Genomic DNA, 26476 nt, shown 5'->3' on the forward strand with positions numbered 1-26476 from the left:
TGTGGTCGCGCTTATATGGCATTCAGAGGCGTGCGTGTTTCTAAGATTTATATTATTTTTGTTTTCAGTGTGCGCATACATTGTATGTTTTATAATGATATGTACATGATACATTTGTTCGTACAACCACCCGAAAAGTGTAAAAAGAGATTGATAAAAACATTGAGCAGGTATATATGTTATTGCAATCGTGTTTTGCGCGGTGTGCGTTTATTTTCGCCACTATCTGTTTATTTAAAATTTAAATGTGTTTAGTTATCATTTCCTGTACTTTTTAATTGGATACTACTGTATTTGTTTTAAATTGTTCCTTTAAAATGGAGCTGTCTCCGGGATATATTACATACTTTATCAGCATGTACAAAGTTTTGTACCGAATAATCATGCATTCGAGTTAACTGAAGTAGATGGAAACTCCCGCAAGGATAACGAGAAAGTTTTTTATTTTTTCCAACACGTGTCGTAAATGCCGAGCATTAGAAAGATTCGAAGTATACAGACTACAGGTGTAAGTACTTGTGTTCCAATGCTTCCCCAATAAAGATTTGTATCGTTCTTTAATATTAGTTTTCCCCAATATAACATCAAAAAATGCATTATTGTAACTTTATCAACATTTAATTTATCGCATTAGATTCTTTACATTTTATTAATTTAGATTTTGTACATAACCCAATGCAATTTATTTATCAATAGCCTCATTGGTAGGCAACCATAGTAATTGAACATTTCGGAAATAAAAATATTAAATATTTATGTATAATATTAACTTAACCTTGATTCCTAAATCAGATAAATAAAGAGTGTTTTGGCAGTAGAAAAAAAATACTCTCAAGTTCTATCCACGTAAAATAAAAGTAACTCTACGCGATCAAAAACTTTGATTCATATTTACAATAACATTAAAAGTCATATAAACGGATACTATTATTGTTCATACGTATATTTAAGTTATATTTTGAAGTATTCAAACGAGTCATTGTTATAAACTGTAATTATGTTAATTCAGAAATGGTTTTGGTAAGATTTTAACTCTACTGAGTATTTATTAGTAATTTTAGTCATAAATTAATGTTATTTAAAAATCCAGCGTAGATTGTATTTACATAATTGAAACATAAAATTGTGCTCACAACAATAATTTTACCACATTTCATCGCGAGTGTGTTATTTTAATAATATAATTTAGTCGCATAATCGCAATGTCGAGCAATGGTTACCTATATTGTAAATTAGGTTATTACTTAATACTCGTTATATATAATAATAATATATACCGCCTGTATATAGGTACCCATAATAATTACACAGGCACCTATAATAATGGTTGCTGTAATGGAGGTAACTGTGACGTAGCCCGTAGGTGCCATAACTAACTGCTCGCTTACATTATACTTACCTACTGTTGAGTAAAATGTCGAGTTTATATCAATATTATAGTTATTATGGTGGCTGGTCATTATTGAATAATATAATATTATTATTACAACGTCGGTGGGACAGTCAGATTATATATTATATTTTCAATAATTATTGTTATGTTTGCCATAAGGTCGAGTGTTACTTCTGCATATCTAGTCCCCTCGAGCATTCATTCATTGCCAGTATATCTTCTCGCCATACGCTTATTGTAATTATGTTTACAGATTGTATATGTATTCTGATAAATTTAAAAAAAAAATGTTGCCAAAATATATTACACTGGTGGTGGCAGGACAACTGTGAGTATTGTAATACAATACAAAGGTAATCATGTCGTATTCCGCGAAAGAGAAAAATCAGCAACATTATTTCGAAATTATTCCAAGTGAACCTTACTTATTATGCACCCCGTGGTAGGTTACTGGTATACACAGTACGTCTATATATATATATTTATTCCACCGCCGAAATATATGAATCGATGTAAACGAAATTGCTATACACATTATCTATATACATATATATGTATGTGTATATACAGTACGGGCCGGAGGCAAAGTGCTGCGGTCTGAGGAAGGATTACATTTTAATTAGAAAATATAATATTATACAGCGGAGCGGCGGCCACCGGGGGTTGTTTCCAACCGAGACATTTTTGCCGAAGCAGACCTGCCACGTCGGAAAAACACCGACCGACGATATTATACAAAACATGCACACGTGTAAGAATTAAATATATTGTTGACATATGGGTACCCGGGGCTTAGTCGTTGTCGCTTTTATGGGAATTGTCGAGCAGTGATTTATTATTAATTTAATTATTATCGAAATTACACTACGATATTACCTATACGGCTATACCCCCGGGTAAATGTGTTATAAAATAGGTGGTGAACAGTTGAGATGTCGCCGCCGTGTTCTGATAACAGCCGAAAGTCGGATATAATTTTTTTTTTTTTGGGGGGGGGGTTAGGAGAGGGACTTGACAACTTAAAATTCACAAATACGATTGAGATAGATCATAAAAATAACTATCGTAAATTCTGTATAGAAATGTCGACAAGCGTTGTAATTATCGTTAGTACCTCTCAGAGTCATGTATTGAATCCTAAATAGGATAGCTACTGCTACCCAATAAGTATCCCATCATCGTTCTTTCAAATTTTATATCTCGAATTCGCCACAAACTCGCTTTATCCGGGAATCGAGCAATGGGCAAAACAACATGACCCTCTCTGTCATTTAGTCAAGTGAGTAAAATAAAACGACTGCCCGACAGCCGCCGAAACTCCATGCCCGGCCTTCTGTGCCGTATTTTTTAATTATAATGTGTAATATATGACATGACTATATTCCAGTGGTTCCCAAACTATGGGCCTTGAGCATTTTCCAGGGACAACATAGCTCATAAGAAATAACGTAAATTTTTTCCAAGATCAACCTCATACAAATGTAAGTCAGGATTTTTTCCTTAAGCTGCAACCAAAACCAAATACCTCAACGCAGAACCTGAACTCCGACCCCAGCTGTCATAAAAAGATAAACATACATCTCATTGGTTATCAATACTATCAGTATGCACGTTTATGATGATTTTTCTCTTTCTAACAATTGTTCATAATTTCTTGTAAGTATAAAAATGTATCAATCTTCGATTAGCTGAACCTGCTTTCATAATGCTTATATTGTATTATTATTATTTTTATTTTAAGAAAATGCATTATTTGACCAACACAAAATTATACAAAGTACCTATTGAAGAAAATAATACAAATTACCTGCAAAATTTAAACTAAGCTTGTAGTAGTGTGGTGAGTTACAGTGAACAACTATGATTAAATAAAACTACATAATTGAATAAATGTTATTAAAAATAATAATAGTAAAGAAACATATACACATTTTTATACAACTCTTGGCAAAAGAGATTTGCAAACTGATAAAAAAATACAAATTAGTTTCAATAAAATAACATAAAATAAAAAGATAGAGTATCATAATAAAATTTAAGTTAAATTCAAAATCTTTAAACACACTGTTCCATATTTTATGTTTAATTTAATTCCTTTTTAAACTATTAGTGAAAATAACCATGAGTAAATTTGTGGTTTTATACAAGTATGCTATGATTCCCAATTGTGGAGAATATGAACTTCTTTTAAATGTAATGGAATTGAATTTTCATAATTTAGACCTAAATAATCGATACATTTTTTACATTATTGGTGAAAAGAATTTTTGTAATCAATTAAGTTAACATCAAATGCCATTTATTTTGTTATATTTTCCTCATCAAAAAAGATTCATCATTTTTTTTTTATATGTGTATAAAATAACACCTTTTTATTCAATATTTAAAATTGTCTACTGTTGAACCTACTTAAGTATTTTAATAGTATTTTTAGAGGTCTAACCGCGAATTCCCTTCAACCACCCCCAGATCAATAAACTATATTGGATTGGAATAATGCCTGGCAAAATGTTAAGTAAATTATTATATTATAAAATGATTTGTTCATCAGTTTTTAAATTACACATGGAATTAATATATAATATGAACATCGACGCACCCAAGACACTACCTTTCGGTGCTCCACTGTTAATATGCATTTCTTCACGTCATGTAGAGTTATTAATTTGCACTAGTTGTTTTCTGTTATTTAAATAACTTTTAACCAATTTAGAGTTTAAGCTGATATTTTTTAAACCAAAATATGGTAAAATGTTACAAAGTTCAATGTGGGTTACCGTATCAAACGTCATAGCTAAGTCTAAAAATATTGAAAAGCATTGATTATGTTCAATACAATATTATAAAAATCGATTAAGTACCAATAAAAATTAGTGCTAATTTTTTATAATTGTTTCTTGTGGCATTTAAAGCAGGACATAGTGGCTGAATTCTATCCGGAAAACAGCACTTTCGGGAAAAAAGTTGGGAAAAACCTCTGCAGTTTATACTGTATATTTTAAAGAGCGTATGTATACTCAAAACTAAAAATAATAATAATACAATATACAAGACTATTGCACAATATTGTTAAATAGTTTACCTACAGCTTAGATAATAATATTATTATCTACTATTTATTGGAACCAATCTTTAACCACCATCAAGTTCATCCGTATGAAGTCATTTAACAATATTAACAAGACAATATATTATATTCTTACACCTAAGTTTATAATAATGCAATTGTATCGCCGTATCGGACCCGCGTATAAAAAATAACTGCACACGCATGCGCGTATCATAATATTATGTAAACATGATTTTGTATTTAATAGCTCACAAGTCATCTAACTTGTAATGCGTAACAATACACACACACACACACACACACACACACAAAAATATATATATAAAATATACACATTTATTGTAGGTACTCGACGAGGTTTTCCCGACGATAAGTAGATATCTGGAAAATGTAGTGAGCGGTTACGCCGGTCTGTGCGTTCGATAAAGTCGTTGAAAGTAATAATAATAATATATAAAGAATAGGCGTTTAGTAATAAAAATACGCACCACGTAAAAAACAAGACAGTTATAGCTGTTCCCGTTAAGTATATAAACTATAACCCTGGCCAGATCCACGTCATTTCGATTACCTATAATATTATATGGGACACTATATACTGCGTAATAATACATAAGGATAAGTAGGTACCTGTTATTATTTATTAATATTTAAAAAATATATAAATCCTTAAGAATAGCTGGTGTGTTCTTAAAATTGGCTGGTAAATGATATACGCCGGTTGATACCAGCTATGATGGAAATCACGTACCAAACTTTACGAAATTCTAGTATTTGAACTTCAATTTTCGTATACAGCGTGGTTTTACCCAGTGAAACAATTAATTTACTAAATATTTATAAGTTAAAATTAAGTCTTTTAAATGCTTAACTTTTTTACACATAAATTCAGTTTGATGAATGTATATATATTATTAATTTCACTAATATTATAAAATGTGGATAAATATTAAATTGTTTTTATTCTCAAATTCTGATATCTATATACCAAAGATACATAATATTTATTTATTATCTATGCTGAATGACAATAACTACAAATTAATATTATATGTTTACTTCCATCACAGACTTTTAAACAAACTTAAATGTAGTGTTCCTTACGAGTTTACATAACGAAAGAATTATTATAATTTACGAGGTAACGAATATCAAATTCGAATTATGTTGTCTCTGTAAATTACCATCTTAGTTCGCACCTTGGAGTGATGGTATAGTTTTTGTTATTATAAGCCCAATAAAGTATCAACATTGATCATACTACACAACTTGTATAAAGTTTTATTTATAACGATTATTGTTTTTTTGTTTTAATTTTAATTAAACAAAAAATAAAATAATATTTTGATCATCGAGTTTTAACAGTTATATTACACAAATTACAAATTATTAAGTTCTTGTATTTTTGCAGGCGTCCGATAGTGGACTACAAAAAAACTCGGACTTGCAGAATGACAATTGACAAAGTTGACAAACGTATTCAACGAAAAACGCATAACTCGCAGAATGACAAACTTGACAAAAGGAGTCGAAAAAAAACATTGGGCTCTCAGAGTGACAATCTTGACAAACAGTGGCAGACTGATGATCCAGAATTGAGGATTCTCTCATCCGCGTAGAGTGGAAAAAAATTTCCTGCTGGTGCCAGTGGAAATCTCTCGAAAACTTGCAAGGAGGTCCGTTTTGAAGATGTCCAAAAGATGTGTGTAAAAGAGCTCGATGAACGTTTCACTCTAATTTTGTTTCTGTCTGTAGAATTTTGTAGACATGGGAAAACAAAATCTCTCACACGCCCGTGTTACCAGTCATATCAAAGTCCTGCAGTTTTGGCCGTACGAGAATAGGATATTGCATAGTCGTATCTCAAACGTCCTCAAATCACGAAAAACACGGGACTTGTAATGCGACAAACTTAATAAACGGAGTGGACGAAAAACAAGTACGACGCATTTCGACCGGCCTGAAACGTCCAATATGGTACTTCAAACACTGCAGGTTGGCGGGCGGTTGACTGTGGTAACTGGTAATATCAACAGGCGTGCGGGGAGAAGGTTGGACGTTGCGAACATTATTCTACGTAAACCAAACTCTGGCAGAAACATATTCTGCGCGGCACGTTCACCAAGCATTTCCACACGCATCTTTTCGACCGCTTCCAAACTGATCTACGCGCAGGTTTGCTTGGGATTTTTGATGATAAGTCTGCGCCATACACGGGTGACAGAATCGTGAGCTCATTGGACGACTGGAAATTCCTTGCAAGTCTGTGTCGGAGCTAACAGACGGCTGTGATCCTGCGATCGCCAGCCAAATCCAGAGCGTCGATCAATAATGATCGGTGATGGAGTTGCGCGGAATTTTTAGTGTCCACGTGGGCGCCGTGCATCTCATCGATCGCGTGAAAGCAAAGCACGAGTGCTGGTGCGGTCTCCAATGCGCCGTGATTCACAGACGAGTCGGTCCTTAGTTCTGCCGATGACCGTGTACGCGCCGCAACATTGACCCTGCAGAATCTTGAGTGCCCCCCCCCTCTCACACACAGTACAAGGCTAATGACGTTGGCGGTTGAAGCCTTAATTCAAATAAGAAAAGAAATATATATATATTATATATATACAAGCATAATAATATTTTCCAACACTGCGACGGTGTAGATTATTATACTTGTATGGCTCAAATGTGACGTAATACGTAAACTTTGGATAGTCGTCGCAGCGCTGTTACGACTCATCATTAACAATAATCATAATTTTATTCATAATAATTTAAAATAATAAAGTGAGTATACCGTTCTTATGCGCATGAATCGTATACTGCAGGCCAATCGTTAAACTAACATTATATTAGGGAAGTTTTTACTGAATATCCATTTTACGGACTATATGTATGTGTGTACGTATAACGTATTTTATGTTCAACAATAACGCAAACATATGATTATGTGTACGGGTATGATATTATTTGCGAACGCGATACCGCGGTGTATTATATTATGTTATTATACTCGCTGCAGTTTTATTCGAAGCTAAAGGTTCATTACGAATGGGACTGAAAAAAAGGGGAAAAGATAACCCGGAGAACAAAATAATAATAATAATAATAATAATAATATATGGAATACACGATTATATGTATAGTTAAAAGGCGAGGAATGGAATGGACAACGTGATAATATGATGTTATTGTTTATAATAAACGTATATAAATAATGTTTTTATGCATTACATAAACGACTGTATTTACACAAAGGCAAAAAGGAGAAGTAGAAAATATCACGAAACTGCCTGAGCCATATTTTATGTAAATACTTATACGTATTTTAGACTGGAAAAAAATATATTATTTTAACAAACTATTGGTATCTATACCTAATAATTGGAATAGTTTCGATTTAAAAAATAATTTTTATCAGACTTACAAAAATATGACAACTTGATAGGTTTAGATTAAGCTATTTCTTTCGAGATTTGATGATGTTATAATTTTTCGAGTAAATATTATGAATTATAAAATTGAGTTTATTTTGCCAATCAATTATTTTTCACATCGATTCAGCAAACCTTGACTTGTGGTATAGCTGATTTTTAAATTGTATTGCACTCGATATGCAGATGTTAAGCTTGTGAGATTGGATGTACCAGCATATACAACGTTTTTTTATGAGAAAAAAGTTACAAGTGGCCAGTGATCGATAAAATCATATATTATATATACCACCGTAAAATACCGCACTAAAATCACAACATTAAAATATTTACAATATAATATAAGAAGAAATTGCTAAGTCATCTCTGTTGTGAATTGTTCCTCCAATAATATTGGCTGTAAACAAAAAAATGTAATACCGAATCCCTGCCTGTGAGAATATTTTATAAAATAACTATTATACGTAACCTAAATTGTATAAGAAGTAGTAAGGACAATAATCGTTGCAGGATAACCATCTATCCAGTCAGATGAGCATTTTCAAAATTTCAGATAACACGAACCGTTTTTTTGTTGCGTTTGCTAAGTACGCTTTATGTAACGCATCTTTGAATTATAATTTCTACTTAAATGTTGGTAATATCCAATTTTTCACTTATTTATTCACCTTGCGAGTTCATGGCTAATAAATAATAATAACAGATTAAAACGTTGTCTGTAGTTGTGTTGCATATTATATTACAGTAAACAGCGGGGGGCTACTGAAACGGACGTCAAATTTCGCGAAATATAAGAATAAATAATTTATAATCACCGACTTTAAGCTCATAAGACCAAAATTATCACCATAAATTATATCACTATCCATCATAATTAAATATTAAACGTTTAAACGGTTAAATGATTATCGCGTACGTTTTGGACTTCTACGATTATTGTATTGAATAGATTTTTCACAATGGATTATATTCGATACAAATAATATGTATCATTTTATTTAGTTTAAGCAATTTGAGAGAAAATTAATTAATTTTTAGTTTCCAAACACAAATTAGTTATAAATACTTATATCCGCATCGTGATACGGACGAACTGTCCGTTCGTTAGTTACCACTTTACCAGTATATAATTAGAAGGTGTATGTAATTTCAGTTTATTACGTTGTTTTACAATACTTTTAGATACCAGGAATTTAGCTCACAATGAGCTCTTCTAACTAGTTCAAGAAAATGTTGGGAAAAATTAAAAGTTCACACAAGGTAAATAATTGTGTAAAGACTATATATTTTTATTGCGTGATAACGTGTATGTTATAAATATTTTTGTGTCCGCCACAAATTTACAAGATTGAGTGATCTCCCTGCAACGCTTTTACGGTAAACTTATGTTTTTCAAGTGGGACATGCCCTCTTGAACACGTTGTGGAGGTTGACTCGGTGAAAAAGGAAGGAACAAAATATATAACATTGTACATTACTCTTATGAATTGTAGTTTTCACCAGCGTGTTTTAAACTTTGTCAAACATCGCCCTCGAATGGTTATTATTCAGTCTATTGCATACTATTATATGGGTAATATATGTATTTATTTAGTATATTATTAAACTACGCCCGCATAAAAAGTTATGAACCAACGTCGGATTTTAAACAATATTTTACTTCGAAGAGTTAATATGATAATAATAATAACAATATTATGATCCGCATAAAAGTAAAAATAAATCTAGACTGCAACGATCCAATAACAATACTGTGCGTTAATATTATGTGATGTCCCCTTAACCCAATATAAGTACCTAAAGAATTTTAAGCATTGAACGAAAACAGGGACGGAACGCGTTTGGCGTTAATTATTGTAAGTAAAGAAATGATTTCGACGAGTACCCCGACTGTACCAAAACATTAAAACAGTATAATATTATTGAACACATTATTATAACTTGTAAACTAGGCAATACACTACAACATGGGCATTATATCATACAACGATATTATACTGTTGTTATACCGGCGAAGGATTTAATCGAAAAATTGTTTCGTGAGATTTCCGACTAAGACATAGGTACATTTAATTATCTCAGCCACTTCACAAAGAAATAAAAATTGTTTTTATACACCTAGTAGGAATAGCGCTTTAAACATTTAATTGTTCCTTTCAAATATAACTTTTTTTTCACAACGATATATTTAAAATTCCGTTCATGGATTTTTGAACGTCGATATAAATATTATAATATTTAATCATATTATATTCTGAAGTGATACATATTGTTAAACATATGTTTTATGTAGGAAATTGATACAAAAATTTAAGTATAATCATATTATTATAAAATATCGACATCGAAATGGTAGGGGAGATGATGAAAATAAACCAATTAGAAAAAATCAAACTAAAAAAAATTAAAAACATAAAAATCACAAATTGATAAGAAAACATGAACGAGTTTGATTTTTGTTAAGAATGTTTACGAAACCTAAGTGTTGTATTTGTACGTTCTCCGGATGAGTGGCTATATCCATGATGTACATACTATATAGACTCATCAAATTATAAATAAAAAAAAAAAACATTAATCTACCGGCGTTTCAGTGCACATAATATTATTATACCAGTGTTTCGAGTGTAAAAAAATCACCTAGCGAGTTGAACGATTCGACGAGGACGCGGAGGAGTAGCAGGAGGGGGAGAATATGCTGAGAAGTTCCGTGAAGACCATGTAGGGAGAGGGATAAACTTTGTACGTATACGTTCCCCTGGGCAATTTGGTTGGATATGGTCGATATTTACAGCGGCGAAGAATCATACGCTGCACCGCCGCTCGCGGTGAAACTACAAGTTTGGGGGGGGGGCGAGGGGTAAGAATTCAAGACACGTGTAAAACTCCACCGTCGAGGCTGTAAATTTGATTTCGCCCATTGTTTACCGTCGGCCGATTACGTTCAATGAATACATCATTACACACACCGCGGCGCCGCCACATAGCGACCGGTCGTGTCGTCGTGTCTATTTTTGTTGTAATTTACACAACGATGTTATTGTTGAGGTTACAAATATAATAAAAACGGTAATAGACAAATCGAAGGGACCCCGCGAAAGTCAACTGTGCCCGTGCGAATAATAGTCGACCACGCCGGACTAAAAAATACACAATAAATAGTTTTGCTCGTTACTGCGGTATGCCCGAGCCGTGATGCACATATCATTATTATTACGTCGATTTATCGAAATGTCTATACGCCAATCGTGATTATACTATGTGTATTATTTATTTTTTACACGTCTCAAAATACAACCCCGCGGCAAGGGCCATCAGTGATGATATTTTACAAACGGTAATGGACAAACCCAAAGAACCCTGCAAAAATCGACTATTCCTATACGAACAACCACTATCATGGTGGTGTATGAAACATATGAGCGTAATTTTGTACGTTGTTGTGGCGTGCCTGTCGCGATGCACATAATATTGTTATTGTGTCGATTTATACGATCTATATGCGTCAATCGTGATTATGCATATATTATATATTTTTTTGTTTTTTCATATTGGTCTTAAAATACAACCCCGCAGCGAGGGTCGTTGGGGGTTATGTTTTATAAACGACAATGGACAAACCGAAAAGACCCTGCAAAAATAGACTATACCTACTAACAATAATTATGCCGGAGTATAAAATAAGCGTTTATTTGTGGTTGTACGGTGTGCACATAATGTTGTGTAAATTATTATTTATCGAAATATCTGTAACACGTCAATCGTAGTATGTAATATACAGCTATTATACAGATTACAGGTACCTATACAGTATTGTTTCGCAGAAGACACGTTATTTTTATTCGATATTTCCAATAATTGAATAGTAGGTACTTGGCACAATACGGCGAGGGGGGGAGGGGTTAGCTGGTGGTTTGGGAGCTCACATATATACTGTAATACAGTCGTATAGGTGTACAGCCGTCCTAAGGAATTGGCAGCTGTCTTTTTTACTTTTTAGGCAAAATTTAACGACTCTGTCGGACAGTCCGAAACCCATATCTCACTCATGTGTCAAAGTTATAGTTTTTTTTCAAGACGTTATTTCCGATTTAGAATGGATTGTTCCGTACGTACAATGACACTGTGGACTACAATTTTTAGTCGTGTTTTTTTGTGTTTTCTTCCGACGCTTTCTATAACTACTGGGAATTGGGGACAACAGCCGCTGCCCGAAACTCGTTGTCACTTAAGTTCGAGTATAAGTTTAGATTCTCTCGAAAATCCTCCCACCACAGAATTCGATAACAAGCAAAATGTACGATATGGAAATTTCCAGCAACGCCTTGGCAGGTTATAGGTTATGGGTTCGTGTCTTGGGGAATATTAATTTATCCAGTGGTTACCATATAGTTCGAGGGGGCTCCGACCCTTTCTTATTTTGCATTGAATCATCATCATCACTTTTTGATATAATCAATATAAAATAGGTATACTAAAGTTGTAATATTATATGACATCATGTTTGTTGCCACAGTAATAAATTATAAGACGTCTATTATAAATAAGTATATGCATATTATCGGTCAATGGCGAACAGCTGGTCTCGCACACACAGTAATCTCTTCTTTGTACTGTCTTCATTTTTTTTTAATAACTATGATTGAACGTGTCTTGTGAGTTATATAATAATATTATTATGTAGATTTAACAACGAGTAATCGCATGTCGCCGCTTCGGCTGCTCGAATATCATAATATTCACACAGCCGCCGTGATTTTTGTCTCGTACCGTACGTTATCGGGACAGCACCGACGAGGGTCAAAATATCATATCTCTTTTATTTTACTCGAATGGTAAAGGTGTCTTGATATCGTGAGCCATAAGGGTCAGTTTTAATATTTTCTTAAGCGCGTGCGTGAACCGCCACCAAAATTGTGGGCTCAAATCGCCAAATAGGTACTTCAAAATTGTATTTTTTTTTTCGGTGATTATCGCCGCGTATTTTGTCATCGTTATTGAATCGTGGTCGCGAATTGCCAATTATGTGATTACATAATTATTTATTTCAACATAATATTGTGTCATTATTATATTGTATTATTATTCTTATTATAATAGAAATATAGACCAGTCTGCGCTCCACAAACTGTGAGTTAGATCTTTATTTTTATAATCTGTTACATTTATTTTTACATATTGAGCCAGAAAAGCTGCATATTGCTATAGTATTTTAGTACGAGCTTACAGCCCAGATAGCTGCTTTTACATATTTTTATTCTGCGGGGCCAGGAGGGCATATACCGTACTTCATTCTGTTTGGCCATATTAATGCATTTTAATTATTATCCTTCATACCTTTCTGTTGCTGTGATTTATTATTATTATTATATTTATATTATACGCTTACAGCTCTAATAGCTGCCAATATATATTTATTTATTCTGTCGGGACAGAAGGGGTAAATGTCAATTAATTTTTGAGTTGTTTTTTCAAGTGTTTCTGTGATTACTTTCTATATTTGATACCATTTCTATTAATATTGTTTTTATAAATTGTCACCAGCAACACAGATAGATCAGTTTACCATATTTTTCACCTGTTGGTCCGAATGGGCCGTAATTTTATATTTGTATATTGTGGATTGTTTGAAATTTTTCGTTGCAGAGCAACCTACAATCACCAGAAACCTTGTTAGCATTTTTTAATAGTTTTAATTTTAAACACACCTACACTCATAGGTACACACTTATACACAAATACACATATTACACAATAACATGCGCTATGTAGCTCGACAGCATTTTCCCGGAAATCCTGACCACAACCGTTCGAGCTATTACATCACTACACACCGATGAGCTATAGTCCTCTATATTTTCAAGACTTAGGACTTAGTTTTTCGCAAAATCAAGTTGGTGTCCGATATCACTACTCATCCGATCCTAACAATATCAGTATGTTGTTTGAGTTTTTTAAGATTTTGTTAAGCCTAAATGTCTATTATAAATATAATGCGTGACATTTAAACATTATTTGTTGATTTTTAATACACAGTAATAAATATTTACAATTGGGCATCGTATAACATTATCTGTGACAAAAAAATCAAATGTCCTTCTTTTAAAACTTAGCTCGTTAATTACTTTATCTAATGTCATTTTGATTGCTACACATATTTTTGTACATTGGACTGTATACAATAATTAAAACAACGACGTGATTTAAGAATGTTTTATATCATATTCGTCATAATATCATCCTTATTGTTCACATAGTATATAAGAAATTAAGATGTATTAATGTAGAAAAGCAATAATATATTTTATATTCCGTTCCCGTTTAAACAATTAAAACACAACATAAATTCGTTATCGCACAACTAGTACGAGAAGGGTCAATGATAAAATTCGTAGGATCCATAACATTATAGCTGCACTTTTGCAGGAGGAGTTACACAACAGCAGCAGCCACACTAGTCGACGACCGACACCCACCGACACTATCTCACCCACATCCAAGTGTCCCGACGAATACAACGAGATGAATAAATGTCTGATGATTCTGGCAGCTGTGTGCATTTTGTTTGCGGTTGTTGGATCGGCATACGGCGGTTGTCCTGAAAATTGCTGGGATTTATACATTGGGGCAATTTTTCGGTGTGTTTCTCCAAAAGCCACGATTATGTGTAAGAAGAAGTATTCAATTTTGGGCGAATGTCGATGCTGGTGTTGTTAGCTTGTCTTGCTCATTTGGAGCAAGCTACGTTGTAATGTATGGATGTGTTTATTATTATTTTTTACTCCAACTCTGTAATAATAGTACTTAATATTATGCCTATGTTTGTTTTTCGGATATTCGACTCGAATAATAAACTTTGTTACTTTATGAGTTGTGCTTTCTTTGTTATTTTCTCAATTAAATCACATGTAGGTACATTAAAACTATGTAACTAACTATCATTATTGTACTTAATAATAAAATTCTATAATATAATTATACCCATATAAAGAAGAAAAAACTAATTATTATAATTGTACATTTGTACTTAATAATCTGTAATATTATAATTAATCAATTATTTTAATTTTAATTGTATTAACTATGAAATAATGTAAAACTATTAACTCCATTTGATAATATTGTACACTGTATGTTGTTGAACAAAATGCATGATTATTTTTTTTTTAATTTGAATTATGTATAACATTATATGTACATGTTGTATCCAGTTAACTGAAAAATTCGGAATCATAATACATTTATGAGGATATCTATTTTGTTTTTAGCTAATGAACGTCATTAAACACAACGTGTTTCTAATGTTTCAAATGTATTATTGTTTTTAATAAATTGATGTACTCACATATAATTATTATTTCATATTTTTGATTTTACGGAATGAATTCCATTTAAAATAGGTAATATTGCTTTATTTCAGTATAACAAACATATTATGTTGATAGCATGCTAACTTATCAGTATAATTAAAGATACAGTATAAGAAAAACTACGACCATATATTGGTGAACTCGATTAGTGGAGTAGTGGAGCAACAGGTTTTAAAATGTTCACGATTTTTTATAGATTCACGAATCGCATTATTATTTCCAGAAAAGAGTAAACATGTGTGCCGTTAGCATAATAATATGTTACAATAAATCCATCAGTATAGGTAGTCACCTATAGCTTTTGAGTCAATTTAAACTTGACGGAATAACACTAATATTCGTTAAAATGTAAATTAGCTCTTTATGATTAAACGGTATCAAAAGCTTTTGCTAAATCAAGAAAAATTGACAGCACCAAAACTAGGCCTAAAACCAATTTAGAAAAGAGTTGGCATTTATCTAGGAATAATATGAGCCTACTTTTGACAATTATTCCAATATTTTAGAAAGACTACTTAGCATAGAAATATTGGTCTATCCGACAGTAATTTAATATTTTTGAAGTTATTGATAATTCGAGAGCATTTGGATTTTTATTATTTTCATTAAAAAAGCTATTAATAGAATTTGCGGAGCAGTTCACCACAAATTAAAAAATGATTCTTCAAAATGTCGAGCTGAAGTAACACCGATATTTATGAAAAGTATATTAAATATATTAGTGAAGTAGTGTGAATCACTTTTTAAATTAAAAATACTACCGATTACCTACTACAATTTATTGTACTAATATCATCATTAATATATTATAGTATATATTTGAGTCATCTTTAATTACCTTCTATGAGAGTTTTGGATTGAATGAAACCCCATTAATTTTACTTAATAATATTTAATCTTTGAGGCTCGTATAATAATTAATAGCTGTTAAATTATTTTTATATTTATTTTAATAAAAACTAGTTAAATATTATGAGGGTACTTATGAACTTGCAGTGGTAATTTTTTTTTAGGGCTTACCGAGTACAGTAGGCCAGAGCCCAAGGCGTCATCCACTATTGAAGCAAATTTTTTGTTTGAAATTTACAATTGTTGTTGTTAGTTTTTCAAAATATGTGTGTCATAACTTAATCAAAAAAGATATTCATACAATCATTTACGTCATTACAAGTAAATATTCCAGCCCACACCTTATTTTCAAATAACTCGTTTATAGAATATTAAAGTTAATTATTTTAAAACCATTTTTAAAAAATTGTTGTTTTTTTAAATTTCTATTGCCAACACACCTTTACATTATTAGTCTCTAAATATTCCCGAGCTGTCAAGGACAACGAACTCCGTAGCTACAATTTTTTTTTCAAAAACTAATTCTACGTCAATAATAAGCACGCACTTTTCCCTCTTCTCATCCGCTACTTTTCCTATATAAATAGAAGCTATCTGCAGTCAGAGCTTTAGAGGTACTTCACTCATCGTCTCAGCTGAGCTGTATACCAACTGCACAAGTTCAGATTTTGTCAGGTAAACAAACATTACGTGTATTTTTTTTATTCAAATTTGCAAACACATCAGTACATTTCCAATTCGTTTTTAAGTGCTCGAAACTAATAGTTTCAATTTATTAATTTTGTGTTGCCTATCGTCCACGTGCGCTCATCAGAACGCGATATTAACCAAGTCCAGCAATCCCGATCACTATACAGAGCAAGATGAATAAATGCCTATTGATTCTGGTAGTGGTGGCGTGTCTTTTGGGAATGATCGAATTGGCGTACGGAGATTGTCCAGGAAATTGCTGGTACTACAGGTCGGAGGCAACCAAACATTGTTCTTCTCCAACAGCGACCAATGAGTGCAGCGGTTATGACCTTTTTGGCCTATGTCGATGTTGGTGTTGTTAGACTTGTCTTGCTCGATCGATTCATAAGTATGCCAACAATTGTATAATGCATAGTTGTGGTTATTTTATTTTACCCGAATTCGATGATAATTATAATTAATACTATATGCTCATGTTTGTTTTACGAATAACGGCTGTAATAATAAACCTTGTTATTTTATAAGTTTTTTTTTTTTTTTTTGGTTACTCTTACAATCAAATCACAAACAATATAATACTAAATAAATAAATATTTTTTTTTCTTAATGATCAACTTCTGTAATATTCTGGCTAATCAATTATTTTTATTGTAATTTTATTGTTCATAAAATAATGTGAAACTATTAACACCATTTGACAATGTAAACATTGTAAACTATGTTGTTAAAATAATACATGAAAAATCATTTACTTTGATAAACATGTATCACAAGTAACATGACGTATATGATAATGTCACATGTTGTTTACATTTTGTATTTAGTCAATTGAAAAAGTAGGTATGCAATACTTCATAAAAACATTTATTTTGTTTTTACCTAATAAAAATAAACATTGTAAAACATATCAAGTTTTTGCTGAGTCAAGTGTTATATTGTTTTGGAATAAATGAATGTACTCACATATAATATTAATATAATTTATTTGATTTTACTGAATTAATTCAATTTACAATAGAGAATACTGCACTATTGCAGTATAACAGATACGTTATGATGACACCATGCCGTTTTATTAATTTACAATTATAGACAATGGTGCATGACGCTACACGAGAATATTGAATATTGGTTGATCGTGGTCCAGTCATGGTGTAGGATTGGGTTGAGTTGATGAGAATAACAACACAAACACGTCTTTATGTATAACGGATGCAATATTTTATTAGGTGCAACCAAACAATAGAATATTAGCTCTGCGACAGTGAATTTTAAGTCAAACGATGTGCTGTCGGTCCGATACTCCGATGAAAGAGACAACCAGCCTCTTTCGCCGATCGTAGGTCTCACGCGACACGGTCCTCCGTAATCGGCCCGTCCCTTGGTGAGAGAGCCGACCGGGTCGCGATGCTTGCGCCCTGTAGGGGTGGTAGGATATGACGGATTATATCTACAGTGACACCTAACATAACGGACACCTATAAATAACGGACACATCCGAATATCGAACGTTTTTATGGGAGGAACGGTGCCATTTTCGCCATTTTTGTATAGGAAAACCCCTAAATACCGGGCACTCTAAATAACGGACACTTTTAGGGTAATTTAATTTTTGATTTTGACAATTTTTTTTTCTTAAATATCGAATAATCGAGGAATACCTTAACAAATAACAATCTATCTAGGTATCTAATCTAATTTTCTTACTGTATATTATTGTACTATATGAACAGACGTACAGCTATAGATTATCTTATCCGGCCATTATCTCGAAGATGAACACATTTTTTTAGTTTATGTTCTGTGGCGTTATCTCACGCGTGTTTAGTTGTGTTTATGACTTTATTACATACGGACGTATTCTTAAACGTGTTAGTAAACGTTTGTTAGTAAAATGGCTATAGTAAACGAAAAAGATTAAATCTAAAAGAAAAATTAAGCTTTTTGAATTTTTATCGTTTAATACAAATATGGGTATTCGTTAACTAAAAAGTTTAGTGTTAGCAAAACACAAATCGCGGAAACCATAGCTAACAAAAACGCTCTATACAAGGCTTTTACTGAAAGTTAGAGAATCGAAATCATAATCTATATCATTATTATATATTTTATATAAATGTTGTACTTACATAGTATGTAGTCATTAATTTCTCCGATTTATTTTCGAGAATTTTTTTCGCCTCCGAATAGAGGGCAACTCTTAATAACGGACAAAATTGCGGAGACCGAGAGTGTCCGCAATTTAGAGGTTTCACTGTACGTGGTAGACGCCACTAGACGGGCCTTTATTATAGTGCTTGACGCTTGCACATTGTACTTGCTGTACCAGTGTTGTGTAATAACTAAATTTAGTTGGATAAATTTATCTAGATATACCTTATCTAGTATCTAGGTAAAGCTATGGTATCATTATCTTATCTAGAAAAGTTACAAAATTAGTATTTAACCGTCATCTAAGATGGAAACTGTGGTTATTCAGACGAATTTTCTAGATTTTTCACGAGATGCAAAGTCTGCGAAAAATACACAGATATTATTTTTTTAAATATTAATTTTAAATTTGTTTATGATGCCCAACATTTTACGGTACCTACAGTTGATTGACGAAAGACCATGGTATAATATTATATAGTTTCGGGTAATCGTGTTGGTATATTATATTTATTTTTTCCTCAAATGCCTTAAATTTGCTTTCTACTACAGTGTACTATTGCCGACCGCGTCATACAATATAAGGAAAATTACGAACATAATAATATACTGGTTATGCAAATAACAGTACCAACACCAACTAAATAACTTTCCTGTTTTCTGTTAACTTACAAAAATTTCAATGATTTCTACAAAGACGTCAGAGACAGTATACCTACTCAGTAATTTGTAAATTGTCACAGTTATAACCTCAGCCCTCAGATTAAAATTGAAAACAAAATAAAAATGAAAAACAATATCTAACAGGTCTCACCAGCGCCTATTAAACATTTTCGAACGTAATGAGACTAAGAACATAATAGGAATATGAATAAATTAATATGAATTATATGGCAACTATAGTAGGTACTTTGTTCATTTTATTTCTGACGGATAGTAAAATATCGACAGGCGAAAATGCCATATGTCATCGCTAAAGAAGCAAAACCACCTAAGTCTTATCAACTTTACAGGAGTGTACAAATATCGGTTTCTGTATAGGTAGTTATGATTATTTTAACATTTTTAGTTAAATTATGTAGTTTTTTTAGTGATTCTAAATGCAAAAGTTGAGGGACGTTGTGTTACATTTTACAATTTTTTGACAAATCAAAAAAAACTGTATTAATAATAATTTAAAAAAATGTGGTAAGTGGATGTCGCTCTGCTGTAAATTAGGTATCGAGGAAGTTGCTGTAATGGATGATATTAAATTTGAATTCAATGATATGATATCATTGTATACGAAAAACGGTTCTGAGCGGAGACGGTATGTCAGTCTACGATATTTTATATTGTTACCTATTACTTATTATTAATATGGTAGCCGGTAATTGAATTAATATTATTCTTAAATAATCAGTGATGCTGGAAAAATATTAAATATACTACATACCTATGTAAAATTGAGCTGTTTTAGAACCGAATAAAAACTAAATGATAAACGTTATTATTTGGGTTAATAGGCAATTTTGTCCAAATTTGATCTTAAAATGTGTATACAAAATAACTGTATTTATAAATGTCTTAAATTTTTAGTTACGGGAAAAACTGCTTAAGTGGGACCTTGTTTTAAATTTTCAATCCTTAGAGCTTTAAAAATTGAAAATGTCATACATTTTTAATTACAAAATCATTTTCAATTGTCAATTTGATAAATATTGTCAACGTTTGAACTTTAAATGCTTATAAAAAAAAAATCGTGCCTATGTATTTTTCAATAATTTTCAACTGATATTGTAACAACATATCAAGAGTCTTGTTTTCATGCTTTTTGGCCCATCCAATACAATTTTATTGACATTTATAGAGAAAAAAAAATATGACAATGGAAAATGTCCATCAACTACTTAAAACGAGTTAAAATATTTTAAAGAATGTATCAAGTATATGAATTGATGAAATAAACATATTGTGTAAATTCCAAGTGTACACAGTAATTTGTTTTTGAATTACAACATAATAAGAAAATTGTTACGAGAGAAATAGAGTGAATATCCAATGTTGTAAAAATGTCAACTTAAAACGATCATAGAAATTTAATTTGACTTTCTGGTAGACATTTTTTTTTTTGATACTGTAGACAAGCTTATAAGAAATCGTGTATTACATTTTTAAATCTTAGATATAAAAAGAAACATTTTTATAAATTTCTAACTAAATATAATTTGCTAATTTTCGTGATTTTTACGATTTACTCTAAACTTTTTTTTTAATTTGCACTAACTACAATTTACAAGGAACCTTGTATTATATTCAAACGTTTTTTGACAGAGCGAAACATTTTTTATCGACATTAGTTTAAAAAAAACAAATAATAATTGAAAATTTCATATGCCTATAAAGTATAAATAGTTCAACACAAGTCAAAATACTTTGAATATTTTATGGTGTATAGAAAATGCTTTCACAAATATTCAGTGAACATTTCACGTATCTACGGTCATTTTCTTTTAGAGTTACACTAAAAACCGAAATCCATATTTTTGCTGGTTGAGTGTAAAAATTTCCGTTTTTCCTTAATTTTTTGTTTGTTTTTGCTGTCTCCTTTATGTTGAAGAAATTCGAAGAACTTTTACTGCAAGAACCCGCGATGACAGACACAAAAAAATAAATAAATATAAAAGCACACATCATTGTAAAATAAATACATTCATCGCGCCGCTCAGAATCTAAAATACTAATAGAACTTGAAACTTTCTTATGCCTAAAAAAAACTCAAAAATAGTCTTTATAATATCTAAATGTTATGGTACATAGAAATTACTAATTTAAACATTCAGTTAAAATTTCATTTGTATAGTTTCAACAAAAAATATTTTTTGTTGAGTTGAGCTAAACAAATAGATTGTTTTAAGAAAACTGGTTTGGAGTAAAAATCTCAGTTGTTCTTCAATTTTTTATTTGTTTTTCTTGACGATTTTTAAAACTATTAGGAATTTTTAAGTTTTAAATCCCCCTCCCCAAATACCATCTAGCTTCACTTTCTTGACAGAAAAGATGCTGTCGGAGAAAATCGAAGTGTTTTTACTGTCCTAAAATGTGATGACAGACACAAAAATGAAAAAAAACACACACATCATTGTAAAATCAATACATTCTTCGCTCCGCTCATAATCTAAAATGTTGCGATGAAACTCATATTTTTTAATTGACTTCAATTTGACACAGAACAGTTCATATGGAAATATGTGGTATTGTATTACGATTTTAGATATGCTGTGTTTTCATTTTTTATGACAGGGCGATCCCACAAGTATGCTCACCCCCTTTTTTTCCTTAGTAATAAAGTTTTTCAAAATCTGATTTTTTAAATCTTTAAATATGCTCAAAGACCATATTTTAATATTCTTGATATTTTTCGTACCACTTAAAGAGTGCCCTGGGCTATACGAACTTTTGTTTTTCAAATGAGAAACCTCCCTTTTTACTGTAAATTATTTAGAGGACAATTTTTTTGAGAATTTTGATGTTTAGAAATCAAAATTCGAACTAGTACTTTTCTAGTTATCAAAAATTTAGTGCCCAAATAAAAAGGATAATATAATTTATAATAATGAACGCTTGCACAGTTGTTATGCACATAACATATTAACATGAAATAATATATAATTAAATATTTATTTTGTCAAACACTTAGGTTTACTGCTAAAAATTTACAACCAATTATATAAATTGTATGATCTTTGTACTTACATAATCGAGAGCCCGTGGGTCCGGGCTATAACCATGGACCATTATCCTTTGGACAAAATGTCTAAGAACTGGAAAACTACCTGTTCGAATTTTGATTTCGATGTATCAAAATTCTTAAAAAAAATATCCTCTAAATAATTTACAGTAAAAAAGTGGGGTTCTCGTTTGAAAAACAAAAGTTCGTATAGCCCAGAGCATTCCTTGATTGGTACATAAGATCTCAATAATTTTAAATTATAGTCTTTAAGTATATTCAAAGATTCCAAAAATCAGATTTTGAATTAATTCATTATTAATGAAAAGGAGGGGGGCTGAGCATACTTGTAAGGATCACCTTATACACAATTTATAAATGATCTATGATTATCTGTTCACTTTATAATAAATTTAATACCACCAATCGATATTTTTGATAGGTGGTGTTGAGTCATAAGATACGATATTATAGTTTCGGGAATAATATGGAATATAAAATTAGTTTTATTTCGGATATTATGATTATTTATTTTAAAGGAAATGTTTTTAGCAGGTATGATTCGTCAACATTTTTGGTATATTATCAAGTATTTTAAATATAAATCTCATTAAATGATCTGCATTTTAAAGCTTTTAAATTTAAATAAATGAGAATATTTTAATATATAGAGCGAATGGGTCATATGTATATAAATAACTTAATATTTTAAAACAAATAAATCGAAAAATATTATTTTGTACTTTTTCAATTTGGTCACATATGGACCGGTGTTGTATGTTTCCCATATAATTAAATCATATTCTAGTTGGGGACGATTAATTGCGGTGTCAAGACATTTAAATGTGAAAGGGTCACTAAAACAAAAGAAATCCCTCATGATCATGTCAATTAAGGAAAGAGCTTTTTTCTTCATCTCGAATGCATAGAGATTAAATAAAAAAAATATTTGAATCAAATATTATTACGAGATTTTTAGTTTGGATGGTGTTGTATGCGGCGTTGCCAGTAAATCCAGAAATAAGGTGTATTGAATGGATTTTATGGATAAGCAATTTCTAACAGTTTGATTGCTGAATAGTTCAATCGATGTTTATGTAAATAGGAGACAAGTTAAAAATATAATAATATAAATCGTATCAGGTGCTCGAGACTGAACTGCTATGGAAATGCTGTAGTCACTGCGGGCTACCTTATTTATTTATTTATTTAAGCAGGATATTCTCAACGGAAATATAATTTTAACGACCCCATGATATTAGACACATATTAGTCATAGTCATAAGTAACAATCACAATATGACAATAATAATAACAATAGTTGTTGTTTGTTTTTATAAACAAAAAAAAACATTAATAATAATCACAAATTATTTATATTATTAAAGCATGCATTAAAAATACAAAATTGTTATTGCAAAACCAATTTACAGTTGTCGCCGCTTAATGTAATCACTTTGGTACGGGACATTACTACAGATAACATAATCCGATTGATAACACTAAACGAAAGTTAAAAAAGTTATAAAAAATAGTAAAACCTGCGTTACATATGTAGGTATAAATTGGAAATTTAAAATTTAAAAAAATAAAAATAAAAATGTATAATATGTATTATGTACGGATGCATACAAACGTGATACTGGTCGACGGGCAGCGACGGTACTGTCTTAATGCCGTACGAACGAAAAGTAGATATAAATGTGATATCAATGTGTATACTGTATAGACATTTATATCTTTATTACAATTTTTGTCTTTATTATGAGACATTTGGAGAAAACTTTCATTGTATGTTACAAAATGATGATTTTACGACCTCAAACTGATAATATTATGCGGCGTATTATTGATTACAATAGCCGAAATAATTTACACATATATGTATACATCCAGCCCGTACTTATATTTTTTGATAACAATAAACGTTTGATAAGATTAACCGTGATTATAAAAAGCGGCGACCACTGTACATTAAACCTAGCTACAAGGCCCATATTGTAGTCAACTGTGATCTGAGATTAATTAGTACGAGAAAATGGCCGTATACCATTTGCGCATTGCCAGTTTACCTGCACCAAATTATAGTACATCAAATGCACATCGATATTCTGAACAATAGAAGGATATGAAAAAAAATATTACATAATGTGTATGCACTATGCATGGTGAATAATTTAAAATTTTTAAGTTTAAAAGTAATAAGAATACATAGGTAGTTTCTACCCTTAGGAACCCTAAAAAAAAAAATATAGGTACTTATAGACTTATAGTTTGAGTAAAAATGAATAAAAAAATAAAATTGTGTTCATTTAAATAATGGGCCCGTGTGGTCAAAGTTAAAATTCAAATATACATGTAGTTTGAGTAAAAATTGATAAAAAAAAATCAATTGTATACAAAGCAATTTATAAAGTACTAAACATAATATTATAAATCAATACTTAGTACATTGTAATGTTCCGTTATTTTTACAAAATGAAACCTGTTTATTTCACCGCTAGTAAACTTAAGCCTATGTTTTTGAGTGTAGTCAAGTTTTTGAAGCACACAATATAACAAATATATTTTAAAACGTAAATATCCATACAATATTTGAACATTTTAATTTATAGATGATATGTACATTTGAAGACCTAAAGTTAGAAATCCACTTGAGCTTTTGGGTGTACACCTTCTTTTCAGTTTTATTGTTAAATGATATTGATGCGCAACGACGCATAACCGAAAAATCGGACGATGCTCAACTGTTTTACGAAAAAGGTCAAAATTAACAACAGTGATACGCAAACGACCACCGGCGGACAAAATGGTGCATAGAAGGTATTTTATTGCCCGGTTCGACGACTAGGGACAAGGAAGTTAATTGAACTATTATACTGAGAAATTGATAATAGGTATGTACATATATTAAAGTAAAAGTAAATAAATCGTGTTTAGTTCCTATTTTCCTTGACCAGAGGTCCTTTAATTTGGCCAATGCCCAATAATAGTAGTTTCCCTATTTGTGAATAGACATAAGCCCTCGAATCACAGTGTGAGCGGCGCACTATTCTGTACATTGGTTTAGGTCACTATTGGATACAATATTTCTATATGATAACAACTTTTTAATAATTTGATCCTTATATATTAGTAGTTATTATGATCGCGATTCGATTTTAATATGTACAACAACAACAAGTTGTTATTTTTGTTCAAACCTTGGAGTAATTTCACTGTAGGGTTTTTTGTGAAATTAACATATTTCTAATTTATTGCCAGTTTTGTGAGTACCTGCGCAATTCGGAATAACCCGTCCAGTTTATGTCGTCACTCGGCAAACACGATCTTAACAAATACAGACCCGATAATCAGTGGAGTAGTGGGGCGTATACCCAATTATGCGTCTGTAAGTGCGTCACAATTATAGAATAACACATGATACGAGGGGAAACGCGTATAGGAATGAATAAATTCTATAAAACAATTCGATAAATTATTTTTATATTAGTAAATAGAAATGGTAAACAAACCAGCTTATCGATTTAACGGTATTCATAGTATTTTAGTATAATATATGAATTATATGAACGACAGTACATCACTGTAATTAAACATTTAATATCTACTATGACGTGTGACCTTTAGGTTTGTAGGATAAAATGCCCCGGAAAGAGAAGAATCGAAATTAAAATATGGTAAAAAAAAGCGCCTTACCAACAAACACTTAACATTCAATGATAATGTTCTCAACATTTCCAATTGTTCTATAAACTATCAAAACCGTTATTATTGATATTATTTATTATTAAATAGTTGTATGGAAAGGTATCC

At 31.2% G+C, this 26476-nt stretch overlaps 1 long non-coding RNA gene across 4 annotated transcripts; it reads left to right on the top strand.

Moving 5' to 3' along the window:
- Nucleotides 1-12515: 12515 nt before the first annotated feature.
- On the top strand, nt 12516-17707 carry LOC111027630. 4 transcript variants are annotated; one of them, XR_002603812.1, is made up of 3 exons: nt 12516-13018; nt 14315-16782; nt 16922-17707. It is a non-coding gene; the product is annotated as an uncharacterized LOC111027630 (long non-coding RNA). The 4 variants fall into 4 exon arrangements; XR_002603813.1 differs by having other exon boundaries at nt 12516-12826; XR_002603814.1 differs by having other exon boundaries at nt 12516-12755.
- Nucleotides 17708-26476: the final 8769 nt, after the last annotated feature.

The sequence above is a fragment of the Myzus persicae genome, unplaced genomic scaffold, assembly GCF_001856785.1.
Source record: "Myzus persicae strain clone G006 unplaced genomic scaffold, MPER_G0061.0, whole genome shotgun sequence".
Lineage (NCBI taxonomy): Eukaryota > Metazoa > Arthropoda > Insecta > Hemiptera > Aphididae > Myzus > Myzus persicae.